General features: G+C 42.2%; 1 long non-coding RNA gene across 3 annotated transcripts in view; it reads right to left on the bottom strand.

Annotated features, from left to right (window-relative positions):
* LOC121090737 overlaps positions 1-20,258 on the bottom strand; it is a 141,137-nt gene that overhangs the window by 81,275 nt on the left and 39,604 nt on the right. For all 3 annotated transcript variants that reach the window (XR_005828690.1, XR_005828692.1, XR_005828691.1), the window contains exon 4: positions 3,885-3,962. This is a non-coding gene — a long non-coding RNA (uncharacterized LOC121090737). The remainder of the gene's footprint in view (positions 1-3,884; positions 3,963-20,258) is intronic.

Genomic DNA, 20,258 nt, shown 5'->3' with positions numbered 1-20,258 from the left:
TTTATCTTTACATTCTAATTCTAGATGACAATAACATCAAAATGCTAACTTTTTTCACCAAGTCAAAACTCCATTTTTCCAAACACCTCTACCACTGTATTCCAGATCCTCCATGAGCACTTGAAGAGAGGAAAGGAGAGCAAGAGGAGTTTATGCTTCTCCTTCACCAGCTCAGTTCAGGAGTAGGAGCCTACGTAGGAGCCAAGCAGATGACAGCCATAGAAGAATACCTGTTCCCCACTAAAAAGAAGCCCAGAAAGTGTTAAGTGACTGTGCAACATGACCCAAGTGCAGAAGAGGCAGCTGTTCCTGGAGATGCTCCATATCATGATGTCTTCATCCTCACGTGGCCTCAGCTGCCCCTAGCCCAGCCTCTACTCTGGCTGTGGCAAAGAACATTCCAAGAAATGAGACACTTATTAGTGGCCAGAGAAAACATCAAGTCTTTGCAGGGTCCCTGCCACCTGCCTATTCTTTCCATCTTCAAGGTAATGTGGTTTTATGGTGGGTTGACCCTGGCTGGATGCCAGGTTTCCACTAAAGCTGCTCTATCACTTCCCTTGTTAAATTGGACAGGGGAGAGAAAATACAATGAAAGGCTCGTGGATTGAGAAAAAGACAGGGAGATCACTCAGCAATTACTGTCATGGGCAAAACAGACTTGACTTGGAGAAATTAGTTTAATTTATTACCATTCAGATCAGAGCAGGATAATGAAAAATAAAACCAAATCTTAAAAAAACCTTCCCCCAACCCCTCCTTTCTTCCCAGGTTCAACTTCACTCCTGATTTTCTCAACCTCCCCCTCAGCAGCGCAGAGGGATGGGGAAAGGAGGTCGCAGTCAGTTCATCACTCGCTGTCTCTGTGCTCCTACCTCCTCAGGGGGCAGACTCCTCACGCTCTTCCCCTGCTACACTGTGGGGTCCCATCCACGGGAGACGGTCCTCCACAAACTCCTCCAATGTGAGTCCTTCCCACAGGCTGCAGTTCTTCACAAACTGCTCCAGCGTGGGTCCCTTCCATGGGAGACAGTCCTTCAGGAACAGACTGCTCCAGCGTGGGTCTCCCATGGAGTCACAAGTCCTGCCAGCAAACCTGCTCCAGCCTGGGCTCCTCTCCCCATGGGTCCACACATCCTGCCAGGATCCTGCTCCAGCGTGGGCTTCCCACGGGGTCACAGCCTCGCTGGGGCATCCCCCTGCTCTGGTGTGGGGTCCTCCACGGGCTGCAGGTGGAAATCTGCTCCACCATGGATCTCCACGGGCTGCAGGTGGAAATCTGCTCCACCATGGATCTCCACGGGCTGCAGGTGGAAATCTGCTCCACCATGGATCTCCATGGGCTGCAGGTGGAAATCTGCTCCACCATGGACCTCCACGGGCTGCAGGGCACAGCCTGCCTCACCGTGGGCTGCACCACGGGCTGCAGGGGAATCTCTGCTCCAGCGCCTGGAGCAGCTGCTCCCCCTCCTTCTGCACTGGCCTGGGGGTCTGCAGGGTTGTTGCTCTCACATTGTCTCACTCCTCTCTTCTCAATGCCATTGCATAGCACCTTTTCCACCTTCTTAAATATGTTACCGCAGAGGTGCTACCACTGTCACTGACAGGCTCGGCCTTGGCCAGCGGTGGGTCCATCCTGGAGCCGGCTGGCATTGGCTCCATTGGACATGGGGGAAGCTTCTAGTAGCTTCTCACAGAAGCTACCCCTGTAGCCCCCACCACTACCAAAACTTTACTGCACAAATCCAACAAAGGTTTCTTATTTTTAGAAGTGGTTTAGTAAAAAGCAAGGAAATATCCCTTCTTCTGCCCTGTCTGGCCCTTTAAAGGTCACTGTGCTGAAATAAATGTTTCTTCAATGTGCCACAGCTGAGTATTGCTTTATAGATGTCATGTAGAGAGAATAAAGATTTTCTACCTTTGGTTTCCATATACTCATTTAAGGGCTAGCTTCAACCTGGCCTTCTTCTGAGCTGTTCCAACACCTCTGAAACATCAGCAGCTAGAACAGAGTACCCATGTCTAAGCAGGAATGCTCCTCTACCACATATATTAACACATTGAAATAAAAGCCATCTTGTTCCTGAAGGGGAGAAGGGAGGCGTGCAGGTCACTGCCATAAACACGTGTCTGACAAAGTAGCACATGATGATGGAAACACCTCCAGGCAGCCAGACTGCATGGGTGGCCCAGGCAGGGAGATGGTTGGACTCTGCAGTTGGACTCCATGATCTTAAAGGTCTTTTCCAACCTAAATTATTCTGTGGTGCCAATATTCTAACAAGTGGCTCCCACAAAAACATTTCCCTTCAGCAGGTGATAAATTTAAGATACAGGGGGGTAACATCCACAGAAAGAAGTGAGGGGCTCTGGAATCTGCCTCTTTATTTAATAATGTGAAGATAACAATATGCTTTTAACTACAGAAGGGGATATCATTGCTTGGCAAGAAAACATAAAGATGCACTTGGCCAGAAATGCACTGGGTCACGCAGAGCAGTGTTCAACCAGTGCAGTTCATGCAGGGGGAGAGGAAGGAGCTGAATGCCTTGCACAGGCATCCCGCAGCATCCTGCTTCAGGAAGGGCTACTGAAAATACCTAACACTGAGTAAAGTCTTATTACAACCCTGAGAAAAAGCCAATGCTAATAAGGTGCAAGGCAAGGTAAAGTGGGATGGCAAGGTTTTCACAACTCCTCTCTCACACCTGGTAGCAGAAATATAACGGGCTCCCAAAAAGACAGCTTCTGAAGGAGCATTTAGCTATTTCATTGTATCTATAGTAGTTCCTTGTACAAACAAGCTTCACCTAGAGTCTCTGCTGGGACTGACACTAGATCTTTAGGTCCTTCAAGTCAGTCTCTATAAGTGGATCCTGCTCTTTGCATCGTCTGTCAATGCAATCATGAGAGATTCCCAGCCCTCCATTTCATAGGTTTTCCATTTACACATAGGAAATGGCACCTTTTACTTCTATCCTGTTTCTGAGCCATATTAATAACTTCAACTGCTTTATGTATTACCAGTTTCAACACTATTCTGCTTTTCAAATCATAACTGTTTTCATGTACGCAAAAGAATTTCAAACCACAGGAAATTCTGGGGATGAAGCACGAATATACACTTAGAAAGAGCTATCAGGAAGCAGAATCAAACCTACAGTTGGAAAAATATGAAAAAAATGCCACTGTTTTCATACCGCACTTTTAATTTCATCATTCTTTAAACACATAAATGAACAAGATTAATAATTCAGCCAGTAAAGGAATTTTTGTTTAGCCTCTGAAATCCCTGAATAATTCAGAAGTTCTGACACTAGATAGCCTGTGTCACACTGACAGATCCACCCTGGGTAAAACACTGAAGAGAGATCATAGTGACTGACCCATCCTCTCAGAGCCCTCTCGCATTATAGCTTATGAACAACAGAACTCTGCAAATCAGAAGCTCACAGAAACAGAGAACACAGCTCATGTTCACCTGTTTTCTGTGTCAGCAACATGATGAGAAAAGGCAAACCAGGAGCATCTTGTTTATTCCTTATAAACATGGCATTAGAACTACGCCACCTGACCTGCAGCCCAAGGAAATTCACTTCTTTGACTTCCCTGGGCTTTAGTTGTAGGGTATGTGAAATGTTTAAGAAATCCGGAAGACATTCATAATACAAAAAACACTTTAAAAGAAAACAGTGTTTACCAAACGGAAAATGAGCCTGAGAAATATATAAATAGGAAGGAGCTATCATAGAGGTTAAGACGTCTACCACCACTCAGAAGAGTGGGCAGAGGGTCAAAGGGAACAAATAGAGCTGAAGACCATGAGGCATACTCGGGTTGAGATTTTGAGGAGCAATAGGGTCCTTCAGTGGGACATCACTTACCCAACGTTAAACAGAGGAGCCATCTCTGACTAAGCTGGTTGTCTAGACTCCTTTGTAGTTAATGGAGATTATGAACATCTGGAAAAGAGGTAAAGTAAATTAGTTTTGGAGGTCCTTCAACAGAATCTTCAAAGGCTGCCCAACTCACTGCCATAAGGATGACTTGATCCAATATTTTGGGCTTTGAGATTCCACAGACTGAGGAATAAGAACAGAGCGCTCATCTCATCTTATGAACATTATAGCCAGCAGGACTCTTTCCTGACCTCCACAGGAGCACAACAGTACGAGTTTTAAGTCTTTATCTGGAGCATATATCAAAGGCTCAAAAAGGTAAAAGGGAGGATCAAATGGGTCCTTAAACCTGATCAGCTGCTTCTAGGCAGGCAGTTATTTTACTCAGGACATCTGTATTTAGTAACTGTAACAGCCTTCTGAGGCCAATAAGAAGACTGAAAGCCACTTTTTACAAATCCTTTCTTAGAAAGCAAGTCCTCTATAAAGCAGAAAGTGAGTATTCCCCTATTTAGACAAAAGAAGGATTTAAGTATCAAGCCTATCCATTGTAGCAGCTGGAGCAGGCAATGAGAAGTATGAGCAACTTTGTTACACAAATCTTTTCTATGTTAATAAATATTTAGGTCACACCAGCAGGTTCTACAGTACACTCCAATAGGACCAGAAAGAAAAGAAAAGGAAGTGTTCCCCCAGAAAAGGAGGAACCCTTTGATTCAGACCTTCAGAGTGTCTTTACAGTGAAGTTCTGCATACAAACTCTTGTGGGCAAAGCAGTATTTTGAATTACCAAGAGGTCTCTTTCACAGAACACAGGCTATACATCTGCCAGACAGCCACTCTTAGCCAGACTACACCCTTTCCTAGCGTGACTATGAACTCCCATGTTACGGAGACTCTACTCTTCCTAGGCATTTCCACTTGCTACTTATATATGCTTTAGTAGCTGCAACTAAACAAAAAATAACTCCCTGCGATGACTGACATACAAGCCACATACATTTACAGGCCTTTACATGTAGGTTAACATAGAGAGATGTGGAGGATACTCTGTTAGACGATGGATATGAACAGTCAAATCACACATTCTGTGTTTGTCCATAATGCCTCCCTTTTATCGCTGCGAGACCACCCTCCCCCTTGGACGTCCAGTGAGATAGACGAGTCATAAAGATGATGATACAGTAGCAGCTCAAGCTGTTCTGTTATGATAGCCTTCTAGAGAAAGAAAACCATGTTCCAGTCACTTCACTGCTTTCATCAGGAGTAAGTAGGCGAATGACCCAATCCTGCAGCTGAGAAGAAAATTTATGTTTCAGAAAACACACCCCAAATTGTCAGAAATGCTCTATGGATACCCTGCTCTAATAAGCCTGATTCTCTTCCATTAAGTTAATTATTTTCCTTCCACAAAAAAGCAGGCAAGTGTCCCTTGAGTTCCCAAAGGCAATCCTTTGAGAACAATGGACATTTGAGAGGCTTCTGTGCTCATGGGATATGTAATAAAGATGGCAAAACTTCCCAGAAAGCCTAAAAAATTCTTAACAGTGATCGAAAGTCAGTAAAATCATACTGTCTTATAGCTATTATGTTATCCTGATAGATAACATGTGAAAGTATCAACTATTGAACATCTGCGCTCAAAAGGCATAACCTGCAACTACAGTTCATATATTACACAACTCTATGCAATACCAGAAAGAATTCATATGCTGTCCTTTCTTGCTGCTTTCCCTGCAGGAGTCTCTTTGCTTCTATGTCTAATTCTGCTTTTGCCCTGTGGATATGATAGAAGAAATGCCAAGCACAAATTTCAGTGTATAAACATACTATGTGGCACGGTAAAAGAATCTCATAACAGCCCAGTTTGGAAGTATTGACCAAAAACTGGCTCGGCAATAACTAAGAGCTGGGATTTTTGCCCTTCCATCAAAGCAATGAGAGCAAACCACGGCTTTAGGCTTAACCAGTTGCCTCAAGCTCAGTGTCACTCTAGTATATACATATATATATATATATATATATATATATATATATACGTATCACACTTGCTATACTTTATGCCCTCACACCCAGTGATCTCAACAGTTTTTTTCACTTTAATTCCTCTTGTGGAAATGAACGCTTGCCCACTGCATCCTTACTTTTGCTTCTCTGTGCCTATCATTGACCCAGAACTTGCATGTTGGAAAAACCAAGTTCAATGTCTGAAATGAAAATAAAATCTCCCTTCAAATGGCACAAAGTTGCTTAAAAATGTTAATCTGCCTTATTTTTATGATGTGTTTAAATGTTCCCATATGGGTACAACAGGGCAAACCACGTCCTTCCATTTAAATACCCTGTTTACTTTAAAATCTGAAACTAGCTACAAATTTAAACCCTTTTTGTTTTTGTCCACCTGGAAAAAATTATCAAATTCTTAAGTGTGCATTGTAATAGGAGCAAACACTGAAGAGTGTGAATTCTTAGGTTTCAATATCTATTTTTAAATTGTTTTTCATGTAAGCTTTTAATTTAGATTTAATAAGATTCTAATTGCATTTTTTAAAAAATACCAGTTGATTATTGAAGACATATTTCTGTAGGATTAACTTACACAGCTTAGGGTTTTTTTAAATATTGTTTTAAATAATAATTTGGTATTTTATGATTTATGCTACCAAATCTAAATATAGTTAGTGTAAAATAATTACAGAATGGTTGCAAGAAATAAGCTTATTGAGGATTATCCGTTTTATAAGAGACACACATCTCCTATGTAATTAATCAATGTCAATAAGTGTCTTCAGAAATCTGTTGGTAATTCATGTATTATGAGTGTTTACTAATATTTTAACATATTGAGTAATTAAAGCCAATTCAAAGTTTTGCCATTTGCCGTACAGCTCAGAAACAGGAAGAAAATATAGAAGTATGCTAAATGAAACGAGCTGTGCAGCTTCGTTCTCAGGTCTGCTCCAGCTGCTTTTTGCCACTTCAGCAGTGCAAAAAAGCTAGAGACCCAGCAGTCTTGCTCTCCTGATGGTTCTTCATCAGGGGAAATACTAGGTAATTTAAAGCAGGAATAGTTGCTGTATGCCACCTTCCCTTCTTCAGCTAGAGGGTGTAGTATCGATACGATATTCCTCCTTTGCTACCAGAAATACTCTTTGGGCTCACAGGTAGCCAAGATTAATTTATAATAGTTTTACAGCAGCCTAAAGATCTATAAAGTAATTTTTGCCTTGCTAATCTGGCACTACCTGCTCTAGCAGATCTCAGCTCTTAAGCACAGGAAGGTCTTATTTAACTGTAGTCTTAGGCAAACTGTAGGCTTTAGACTTGGATTGAAAAAGCATTAAAGTCACCTGGAATCCATCCCTCGCCCTTGCTGGGACCCGCACAGGCCCTTGGCGTGTTGCATGCTCCATGGAAACATTGCTCTCCTGGCAGGCAAAAATCTCCTGGAATAGTTATTACAAGGGATGTTATAGGAAGGACTGCACTGGCAGAGAGGTTACTGAGATAAACTATTTCTTCTTTTGCACTTAGGTATTTTTACTTTTTCATAAATAGCACTTTTCATTCCACTCTATTATGATACACACCCCAATGCACTCCCCAAACATTATGTAGAGCATTCTTTTTAGGAGTTTTAAGACAGAAAATGCTTCCCTGCCTTGTTTTGCTCTGTTCAGGTAAAAGTCCCGTGTTTTGATTTTTACTGTAACCTTGATGTATAAAACCTAAGCTAAATCAGCCATCCATCAGCACAGCTGCACTGGAAGAACCCATAAAGTTAACATCTGCCTTGACAGTGTGCCTCCTGTGAGTAAAACTGCCCCTAAAAAAACAAGCATTGCAGAACAACAGAAGAATGACTTCTCCATGTAGATTACTCCTCCCATAAGTGCTTTTAAATACTTTACAAGCACCTTCTGTACCACCTTCCTTTAGTATTAGCTCATAAGAGAAAGTAATCTTTGGTGTCTTCATTTGACTTAGTACCGTTCTGCATCAAAAATTAGACCCTACAAAACTGCTGTATGTGACAAATAAGCCAAGCACACACCTCTCTGCATACCAGCAGGAACCTCCATAGAGCCAGAAGACTTCTGGTGATCCACATTATCACAGGCTTAGTAACTGCTTGAGACTGCACTGATCATGGAGCTGTGTTTCTCTGCCATCAATCACTCTTCAAGTAATCAAAAGCAGTATGCAAGTCAGAACACAACAAAGAATAAAAGCCTGAAAATCCTGATTTTGATGCTTGATCAAAGCCCTTGCTCCTTGTACAATGTGGTGGTGCTACCCTGCCGGGCTGCTGAAGGCAGCTATCATCTCATGCAAACATGCACCAGCCCAGCGCAGGTCAGTAATGGCAACAATCACAAATCAAAGGTTTATCTGAATCCGAAATATGATTCACATCATTGTTTCCTAGGCTTTTGAAAATTAGTCAAGACTAAGCTAATCTGCCTGCTCTGTCTTTCTATTCACTAAAAAGAAAAACGTCCGATGGGGAGAAGATTAATGTGAATATGGGGTCTCTGCTCAATGGAGCAAGGGACTGAGCGACAAAGGGCATGTGAAAGACTGAAGTACTCCATCTCTTTTGTTTTCCCCTCATTTTTTGCTGGGCAGATGTGTCCTCAGGCGTTCCAGCCCCCGAAGGCTACCAGCAGAGTCTATGAGAATGACACCATACCTGCAGGAGAGGAAGGCAGGGTCAGAGACCACTTAAGCAAACTAAGCACATGCAACCCACAGAGCAGGCCAGATACATCAGAGGGTGCTGAGAGAGCTGGCTGACATCACTGGAAAAGAGCCATCATCTTTGAAAGGTCACTGAAGTCAGGGGAGGTTCCTGATGACTGAAAAAAAAGTAAACACCACACATCTTCAGAAAGGGCAGGCAGGATGACTCAGGTTTGTCAGCCTCACCTCAGCCCCTGGGCAGATTACGGAGCAAATCCTCTGGGAAGCTAGAAGCCATTTCTGACCACAAGAAAGGCAAGAAGGTGACGGGGATCTAGCAAGGGCAAATCATGCCTGACCAATCTGACTGCCTCATGGACAAGGGAAGAGCAAAAGGTGTTGCACATCTTGACCTCTCCAAGGCTGATGCTGTTTAGTCTTTACTAATGACTGGACACCCTCAAGCCTCTTCATGGGTGATACCAAAAGAGGAAGATGAATCAATATGCAGGAGCACAGGCTACTGTTCAGAGGGACCTGGGCAGGCTGGAGAAACAGGCTGACGGGAACCCCACGAGGGCTAAAGCAAATACAAAGTCCTGCCTCTGTGAGGGAGTATCTCCATGCAGCAATAAAGGCTGGGGCTCAACCATCTGGAAAACAACTTGGCAGAAAAGGACCAGGGCATCCTGATGGAAAATCCGCTGAATCTAAGTCAGCACTACGCCCTTGCAGCAAAGGCCAACTGAACTGAACTTCAACTTGCATGTCAAGCAAAGGGTTTCCTTGCCTCTGTTTGGCCCTTTTGAAACTGCACCTGCTTTAGGCTGCTCAGTACCACAAAGACACGGACGTGCTGGAGTGAGCCCAGTGGAGGGCCACCAAAAAGGGCAGGAGGCCAATGCACAGGGTGCATGACAAGAGGCTGCATGAACTGGATTTCTTCAGTCTTCAGAAGACAAGGCTTGGGGGGGGACCTTATGGCTGCTTGTAACTATCTTATGAGATGGACTATGGGAGACAGAGGGAGCCTCTTCTCAGAGGTACACAGGCATGAAACAAGATGCAAGAGAAGCAAGTTCAATCACAGCTGGATCAGAAACTCTGATTGCATGAAAGGAAAAAAAAAAAACTCTTTACCACGAGGGTGATCAAACACTGAAACAGGATTCCCAGGAGATTTTCAAAACCAGGCTGGACAGGTCCTTGAGCAACTGGCCCATCTTTGAGCTGGGAACTGGACTAGGTGAGTTTCAGAGTTTGATTCTAACCTGCACAGTTTTGTCATTCTGTTTAAGGAAAAGACAAGCCCAGACATATTTGCTCCCTGGGGGTGCCCATTTCTTTCCATTTTATATATATATATATAAAAATATATATGGGCATGAGGCTAACTAGCTTAGACATAGACAATCCATTCATAGATGGTGGTTAATTTACAAAAGAGGAATACCACTTTTAGAACAGAAAATTCAGTAAAATAGGCACGTAAGCATGGTATTGCACATGAAACGCTAGTAGAGCATTAGCATTTAGTAAAATACATACTGCTGGATATTGTTATCCTTGAAAAAGCTCCTATTTTATTAGAAGTAGATGCTTTAACTCTTAGTTTCTTTCCTATCTCCTATATTTCACTCAAGATATGAGAATTCAATGGTGGCATGGGCTTACCAAAAGCAGAAATATACTTGAAAAATAAAATAGATAATTATATATATTTTATGTATATATACAATCCACAATATACAGGAACATATATTCTTAGTTTAAAACAATTTGAGTAAAAATAATTTTCTATGCAGTTCTAAGTGTCATCTTTAAAAACCAGGAATTCCATCACTAACATGACTGGATCCCAAGTTAAATATGAAAGGATCATATTAGATACAGGACATTCTAAGTAAGAAAATCCTAATTCTGAGGCTTTCTTTCCACCCTTTACACCCCACCCCAATCTGATTTTACTGATTTTTAGGTCTGTTGTACATCAATATCCATTTCCCCAATGAATCCTTCAGTGAGGCTGACTGACTGGGACACTTCTCTGGGAGAGATTCAGTCTGTGTGGTATGTGCAGACTATTAAGGTTTGTATTTTAGTTTAGTTGGTAAATTGCACTTTTTTTCCTAATTAAAATATATATTCAGGTTTGATTTGGGGAAGGAAGCAGAACTGATTTATACCAACACTACAGTTTAGACTTTGACAGCTATATTGCCTTCTAGTGGTGTCCATCCCCTTCTATTGACCCTAGAGAACTTCTTGAAGGATTTTGCTCATTATATAGGTGTTTCAACGAGGCGCTTAAAGCAAGGTAGCATAAACCAAGCCCTACAGGGTTACATGGCAGTGTATTGTGATTTTCTGTGTTACAGAATTGTGAGATGGTGCCATTTTATTGGGCATTATATGGGACATCAGGGAGGATGTTGGCAAGCGCTCTAGACATATTTGATGGCCTTATTCCTGCTTGATAGGTGAATATTCCGAAGAGCTTCTTTTGCCTGTGACACTTTTGTCTGAGGTATGACACATTTCTTACATGTTTTCTGGGTACATAATCTGGGCAAAAAATTTCCAGGCTCATCCACACAGAGGATATTACAATTAGTTCATTTCTGAGCAGCAAATGGCAGAAAGTATGGCATGTAATTATCACAATACCTGATTTCTAAAATAACCACATCTCAAAATTGAGAAACTGAGGCCTTACTTTTAAAAGCATGTTTACTTGTTCATCAAATGAGTTCAGTTTTGGATAAGAATGACCTGTGTGTATGTCTGTACTACATTTTCAGTAAATGCTAATACTTACATGGGAACTGGAACACTTCTGAGACTTTCAAAAGATGTGTTATATTTTGTGTTGAATATCCAATTTGGACCATTTCCCAGACCACTAAACACCTTCTAGACTTGGGTAGCATTTTCCCCATGATGTGTCCCTGCTATTCCAGACACTAGCTAGAATATGGGATAGAATATGGGACTGAAGTATCAATAAAACCACAAAACATTTTCAAGGTACTTACAGCACACACGACCCCCCACCCTGCCCCCAATCAAGTATCCTAAACACAACTTAAGAAATAACTTCTTACAGTGTTTCCAGGGCAGTTTTGCATCTTGTCCTGCTATTTTTATCTGTTAGGACAGTTTTGAATTAATAGTATTGTACAAGTGAAGTTTTGTTAGTTCAGAAGAAAGTGCAGGTACACACGCAAGGAGCCGAGGTGAAATTTGTACCATAGTTCTGTATTTTTCAAACAAACTCAGTCTACCTAGATCACAGACCTTCAGCTGGTGCAAATCAGCACAGCACTACTGCAATCATCTTATCAGCAGCTGGGACTCTGGCATGGATAAAGCCTTTCTTGTTGAATTAATAGTACTACTTCTTGTCAGCATCTCCTTCCCAGTTTTTCTCAAAAGCACTGATTATAGCTGCTTAAATATTTTGTGACTAGAGAACCAGATTAATAATGACAGGCCACACAGTAACCATATTTCTTTCATCCTTTGTGTCTTCTTTTTGTTGTAAGGAACAGGTACACCCAGTTCCTACTCCCATATTTCATCAATGTTGTCATTTAGAGTAACAAAAAAAGGCAACTTTTAATCCTCCTGAGAAGCCTGAAAATCAAAATTATGCAGGTTGGAAAACAGGAAAAGACTTCTGGCCAGATTGCTTTGTAAATACTGGAACTGACTTCCTGCAGAAATTACAGCCTCTTTGGTGGACATCCTTAATAACGGGAAAGATAAATTCATCAGAAGCAACAGAGCTACACTGCATCCTACCTCTAGGCAGGATCATAGACTAGGTGGTGTCTTAGATCCTTCACTGTAAGGGCCCTTTCTGAGGAAAGGCTTTGCTCGTTGGCCGGGTGCCAGGCTGCAGAGTGATTGTGCCTTGAAATGCAGCGAGGAAGCAACGAGCACTAAATCTGGCTCCCTGAGCTCACCTGCAAGTCAGTTCTGTGCTCACCTGGCTGCAATGAGGGGCTGCCCAGAGCCTCCCACAGCTCAAGGATCTGGGAAGCAGGGACCTTCTCAGGTGAGCACGGAGGAGGCAAACAGCTCGGTGGAGCGTGACCTGGCTGCAAAGGTGCTTTGCTGTATGTAGGCATATTTCGGGGCAGAATTTGGGTGGATAAGTTATTGTATATAACCACTACTTGTGTACGCATTGGGGGATCTCACTTGGGGCCTGTGCCTTCATATGCCACTCTTCTTATTTTTCTGATTCAGTAATGCTACCAATTGCCATTTAATGCATGTGAATACTATATCTCCTTCCTACATGCTGTGTTAAAATACTTGCTTCTTTTACATCTTTTCCTGACATAGTGGTATCGCATTTAGTCCTTATTTGTTGTTGGCTGTTATGCAAACCTGTGATCACTAATTTACAGCATCCCTCCTAAAATTTCTAAATAGCATAAATTTATTAATTCAAGCTTTCTGTCCTGGCTGCAGCTAGGATAGAGTTAATTTTCTTCTTAGTAGCTGGTGCAGTGTTGTGTTTTGGATTTAGTGTAAGAATAACCTTGATAACACACTGATGTTTTCAGCTGTTGCTAAGAAATGTTTATACTAAGTCAAGGACTTTTCAGTTTCTCAGGCCCTGCCAGCCAGAGGGCTGGAGGGGCACTAGAAATTGGGAGGGGACACAGCCAGGACAGCTGAGCTGAACTAGCCAAAGGGATGTCCCATACCATACCACAGAACAACGTGCTCAGCATATAAATTGGGGGGAGTTGGCTGTGCCTGGCTGATCGCTGCTCAGGGACCGGCTGGGCATCAGCCAGTGGGTTGTGAGCAATTGTATTGTGCATCACTTGGGGTTTTTTTGTTTTATTCCTCTCTCCTTTTCATTAGAATTATTATTATTAATATTATTAAAATTACTATATTTTCTTTTATTTTAATTACTAAATTGTTCTTATCTCAACCTACAAGTTTTACCTTTTCCCCGATTCTCCTCCCTATCCTGGGGGGGGGGAGAGCAGTGAGTAAGCAGCTGCATGGTACTGAGTCACCAGCTCGGGTTAAAACATGACACTTTGAATCTGTCCAAAATGTTGTTTTGGTTTAACCAGAACGGAAGACTGGTTACAAAGCACCAAATTATCGGATGCAAGACAGATTCTGCAAATCAGAATTCGCAGTTAACTGTGTATGTAGTCACAGATATCCTACAAGAGTGAATGACTCGGGCTCCCTCCGGGGTGGGAGGGGGGTGATTATATGCAGGAATCTCTACACAATTCTGGGTACTTCAAGACCAGAAAGAGAGCAACAGAATGATGGGTATGTGAAAAAAAGCCATGAAAATGACCGAAGAGCTGGAGGGGTTGATTTATGAGGAGAGATTAAAGAAATTATGTTTAATTGTCTACACAATATCCAGCAGCTGTATGTCAACCACGTCAAGGATCTGAAGAGTGTAAACAACAAGGAAGGGAATAAATAACCAGGCTGGAACAAGAAGGTGTAACTGAAAATACAGAAAATTAATATACTAGGATAAATTCTTAACAATGAGCTTTGTTAACTAAGAGATTAGTATCTGAAGAAAATCTGCAGGAGTCTTATTGTTCCTAGTAACTTCAAGAGCAAACTGGACAAATCACTGAAAAAAACATTAGGTATCTGTCTAGGGCTGGCTGGCAAGAGCTTGCCAGCTATTATTGCTTGATAAATACCTCCTTGATATTTATAAATCAAAATGCAAAAGACAAGTTATGACTCTTTCAATTGAATTAGCCATTTATGTCACTTAACCTCACTTGTCTAAAATGTTACAGCAAGCAATATGCTACCCTTATGCACACTTTATACTCATAAACACTTCCTGAAGATATTTTCTGTCAGATTTTTCACATTCATAACACTGCACATTTAAAACAACAACAAAAAAATATCCACCAAAAATATTCCTAAACATTTGTTTAGGAAGCAAAGTTGGAGTTACTAACAGAAAACCACTGTCTTCTGCTATGTCACTCTCATGTCTCTACATAATGAAGGTACAAATCACTGCAGCTGTAATTCAGAATTCAAGGATTCCCACTTCACTCTGCAGCTTCAGAAAATATTTCATACTTCTCCTTTGCTGCTCAGCCTTCCTGTTATAACAAGAAAAGTTTGTTCCTTGTCAAAAAGCTGGAATTCCAATTTATTTTCAAAAAAGGAACTTGATATTCCCACTACTCTTGCACAAAGCCATATCGTTATTTACTAATTCCCTCTTAGTCTTGCTTCTGTGTTTTAGAGATGGATTAGAAGGTGCAAAAGACAAAAATGTACTCAAGGTGGACTCCAGGGAAAATTCCCCTTAGAAAACATACTCTGCATATATCTGTTTTGGAAATAATTAGACTCAAGCTCAGCCATATAAAGGGCATAGAATAATTTGGGTTGAAAGAGGCCTTTAACGGTCATCTAGTCCAACCCCCCTGCAACGGAGAAGGCGCATTTTCAACCAAATCAGGTTGCTTGGAGCCCAGTCCAACCTGACCTTAAATGCTTCCAGGGATGTGACACCCGCCACCGCTCTGGGCAACCTGTTCCAGTGTTTCACCACCCTCATAAAAAATTTCTTCGTTGTATATAGTCTAAATCTACCTTCTTTTAGTTTAAAACCATTATCCCTTGTCCAATTGCTACAGGCTCTGCTAAAAAGTTCATCCCCATCTTTCTTGTAAGTCACATTTAAATATTGAAAGGCCACTATAGGGTCTTCCCCGGAGCCTTCTCTTCTCCAGGCTGAATAACCCCAGCCCTCTCAGCCTTTCCAGACAGGAGAGGCATTTCACCCTGAAATAGTTAAAGCTGAAAGTCATTTGGTAAATAGTAGAACTGGCAACTAGTGCTTCAGCATTAGTACCTAAGAGACTGATTAAGAAGGACGCTGCCTGCACGTGTAGATACAGAACGAATAGCTAAGTTGTAAGCAAGAATTGTGCTGTCTACAAAATGTACTGCCCGGGAAGAGAACAGTACAATCTGGCTCTGCGGTTGCTGATGTGGACTACTCCGCGTTTCTGTGCCACAGGGAATAGTACATCTTCAAGAAGACTGGGAGCCTTGCTCCCAGAGACCCCTGCACCAGAGGGAGGAGATTTATGCTAATGAATTCCTGGAACTAATTGTAATAACCCCGATATGCATGTTTCTGTGTAATAAGTATCTGCTTACTTAACCCCTCAGTGTGCAAGTTAGGAGAAGTGATCCCCCTTGCACCTGGCACCGCAATAAACATACCTGCTTTATAACTCTCCTTGAATTATAGAGTTTGATTCTGCACGTCAACCCCTCTGAGCATTTTTATACTCCTCCTCTGGACCCTCTCCAGCGGGTCCGTGTGTTTCCCGTGCTAAGGGCTCCAGAGCTGGGTGCAGTACTGCAGGTGGGGTCTCACCAGAGTGGAGTAAAGGGGCAGAATCACTCCCTCGACCTGCTGGCCATGCTCCTTTTGATGCAGCCCAAGATACAGTTGGCTTTCTGAGCACATTGTTGGCTCACATCCAGTTTTACATCCATCAGTCCTTCTCTGCAGGACTCTCTCAATCCCTTCCTGCCCCAGCCTGTATTGATACTGGGGGCTGCACCAACCCCAGTGCAGGACCTTGGTCTTGGCCATGTCAAACTTCATGAGGTCCACATGAGCCCACTTCTTGAGCTTGTCCAGGTGCCTCTGAATGGCATCCCATTCCTCAGGCGTGTCAACCGCACCACTCAGCTTGGTGTCATCTGTAAACTTGCCGAGACTGTACTTGATCGCACTATGTCACTGATGAAGATACTGAACAGCACTGGTCCCAATACAGTTCCCTGAGGGACACCATTTGTCACCGATCTCCATCTGAACCTCGAGCCATTGACCACTATCCTCTGGATGTGACCATCTAACCAATTCCTCATCCACCAAACGGTCCACCCATCGAATCCGTATCTCTCTAATGTAGAGAGAAAGTTGAGTGTTGACTTCAAGCTAGTCAATTACCTACTCAACAGTGCATGAAATTAGCTTATATCCAAAGCTGGCTCATTTGAGAAAAAAGCCCAGGAGTACAGTAATGCCTCTACAGTTGGGGACCAGGGTCCATAGCCAAAAGAGAGTACAAGCTGAATTAACTTTGCTGACGTGCTGAGATGGCCTAGAGTACATGTCCACAGTTTCATCTAAGGAGTACAGACATCACAATGCAAAATGCTTATAAAGCCATCTAACATAGAAAAGGAAATACTTTTTTCCTAAAAACAGTTCTAACATAGGCTGAGAATTCTTGTCTCAATCCAGTTAAAATTACAGCTCTGAACATCCTCTATTCAAATAATTTCTGAAAAGTAGAGGCTGCTTTTCCAAACTGAAATATTTTTGCTTTGCACAATGTTCCTATTTTTTTGCCTTTTTTCCTTACTTTCCTGCTTGCTTTCTTTTCCATGCTGTCTCTGAAGGAAGGAATCTAGAAAGTAAAAGAAGAAAAAGCGGGAAGAAACAGAGAAAGATCTGAGGGAGAAAAAACCAAAGAAAATTGATCTTTGAAAATATATTTCAAAATCTCAGAAAAAGCAAAAAAGACTTGGAGAGCTCTCATGAGGATCCAGTGAGGGTCTTTCAGATTACTATGAATGGCATATCCCATCCCCTGGTGAAACTACTTGTAGCAACATAACAAAACTCCAGCAGAGCAAATAGTCAGCAGATGAGCGATCAGGTGGAAATCCAGGACTGTGAGCAAGAATCCGTCCTGCCGAGCTGGCATCACTCACACGACCTGATGGCTCTGGCTGTCTCCAAGGTTTAAGCCCACATCCTTAAAAGCAGTTAGTGCGCTTAATATGAGTCAGTGGAAATGAGGCACCTACATAATGGTTAGTCACCTAAATACCTTTGCAGATCGAGGTCTTATTTCAGCGAAGGGCACTACAGGGCACTTTTGTTACAGGAATCAGGATTTGCCACAATACCAGTGACAGAAATTGCCACAGAAGGTCCCCACATGAGCAGCTTTATTTGGAAATGACCACATCTACAGCAGGAGTTACTTTTCTGAGCACATGTGCACATTTAGTCTTGGTTCACAGGAAAACATTTACAAGAACCCTGAAATACGGAAAGATTTTTGCTATATCATATGTTTTCATAATAGAAAATTTGTCCACAAACATGGTCCTCCAAAAAAAAACACCAAAAACCCAGAAGTGTGACTCAAGGAAAACAGCATCCAGGGCAGAACAGAAAGTGAGCTGACAGCCCTGTGAACCCAAAACAGCCCCCAAGAAGATCTGTCTGCCAGCGGAGCCAGCCGTGGCGTCAGCCAAAGAAGTCAGCCACAAATCCAGACACGGCTGCTGGAAAAACACATTCCAGGTCCTACACACGGCTGCCAAGTCCACCCCATGATTATAGCCACGGACTTTGGAGAACCCAGAGGAAGAAGGTGAAAAGGAGTAGGATCAGCATTGCCTACATCGGGAAGAGGCAGTGCCAAGGCAACACTGAAATTACCGGTAATTCCCATAGTACTTTGTTCTTGCACTATTTTAATGCAGAGTCTAGCTATAGGCTTTCAAAGTTTAAAGGAGATTTTGTCTTTTTTGGCAGCAAACCCAGCTTTCTGAGCAAACATGATAATGGCCTTACATTACAAGCCCTTGTGCCCCAAAGGATTCCAAAACATTTTACAAACTTAGGCTGATAAGTGGCCAATGTACACAGGGACCTCTTCATCCACCACTGAAATGTGCTCACCCTCTAGGACAGCCTGTCATAAATGCTTAGCAAAGTACAGAAACTCTCTGCAGTATTTTAGGCTAGGACGTGATGAATGCTTTACGCTACTGAATCTGAACAAGAGGGTGGCACATAATTATGTGAGCAGAAATTCAGTTGCACACAACACTTTAACTGATACTCCTTCAGCTCTACACCTACTCTTAAACTCCTACTACAGTGCCTTTTAGCACTACAGTTTGATGACAACCCTTGTTTTCCAGAGCCTCTGTTGGTAATATCCTCAGCTACAAGGCTGGATTCTTGTCCTTCCAACCAGTGCATCTACCGGATCCACACCAGTGGTTACTCCTTCGTGTAGGTATCCCACCACAGTTTCCCAACCAGACTCATCTTCTTCTGCGACAGCAATATATCAAGGCAAATAAAATTCTGGGTGAAGTCTTGCAGATCTCTTCCCTTTCAGTTATTTACTGCACAGTGATAATTTGTCACGTACGATGCCTTCTTTCATAAGCACTGCTGGGTTTTAACCCTCTCCTCCACCAAAAAAAAGCACTTCACAAGCAGTATAAAGTTTTCAGGTCCAGTATCTACCTGTCCATAGTAAAAGCATTACTCTTAGCCACAATTGCTTTCTTTTCCTAATTCTACAATAAAATTATTATTTTCACTCTAGTATCTTTATTAAACCACTTAACTCTTGTAGCCTTTCCAAAGTCAAGCGAACACCAAATGACTTAATCCTTTAAAAAAAGCTTTATATAGCTAAGCAGATTTGTGCAAATGTCTACAGAGATTGAGGGATTTTGAAGTGCAACAAACCATCTAATAAAGGTTTTCAGACACAAAGACATCCCAAATTCACGCCATGCTAACTGTGGTTGCCATTTTAAAAGCATCAGCAGAAACCCAGATATTCTGAATAATAAATAAAACCATGCATACTTTTAAACTTCACCTCTAAGACAGAGATACAGGCAAATACTTCTCTTCAAGGGATGTTAGGAAAAAAAATGCTTTCTAATTCCAGTTGCTTTCAACTTTCTTTCCTCTCTCCCTATTTTCTCTGGTAACACAGCTGTTTTTTACAGCTGTCACCCATGCTGCACACAATTCTGGCCCCTCTTGGGCCACCATGGACTCATCTCAAAATAATCATTGTAAGAATGTCAAACTCTGATTTTTTTATTCTGATCTTTTGCAAACAGACAGCATTTTCTAAATGCAAAATGTTCCTGGTCACACGTGAATAACAAACACTACCTGCCAGTTTGACTCTGAAATTTACTAATACTCAGCAAGCAGTGGCATCCATTTCAGTACACCTGATTGCATCACACAGTACTACACGGTGCATCCAAGAACAGATCAGGCCTTCTTTGTTTAGGTGGTAAACTACCATTTCACAGCGCCCAGGTAAGAAATCTGTTACACCCTAGCACAACTGGTAAAAATATGACAAAACTGATTATATTAGCCTTAGGAAACATCTATACATCAGGTACACGCTAACCTTGAGAAACTGCTTTCTAAAGCTCATACACCTTAGGAGGCCTGCAATGAAACTATTTACTCTGCCTTTTAACTACATCATTACACATCTAGTAAAAGCAAGCAGATGTAATAGAGTTGAGCCTGTCAATCTAAAGCTGGGCTGAATTTCAGGGCTCTTCCTTTCCTTACAAAGCTTCTCATATTCAAAAAGTGAGGAGGATGTGCTAGAACTGGATCACATAGCCTGACTTCCCAGGCCTTTAAATCACACCCAGTTACTCCTGTGCTGGGCCCAGCAGATTCAGCTTGGCCAAGGCATCTGCACCTGGCTCTGGTGAGTACAGCACACAGATCTAGCACCGACGGTCTGGTTTGATTTGAAGGTGTCCAGAGATGGAGACAGTAACATTCCCTGCAGTGGTATTTTCCAA

This window comes from Falco naumanni, chromosome 6, assembly GCF_017639655.2.
Source record: "Falco naumanni isolate bFalNau1 chromosome 6, bFalNau1.pat, whole genome shotgun sequence".
Lineage (NCBI taxonomy): Eukaryota > Metazoa > Chordata > Aves > Falconiformes > Falconidae > Falco > Falco naumanni.
This window is presented reverse-complemented; position numbering and strand designations above follow the sequence as displayed.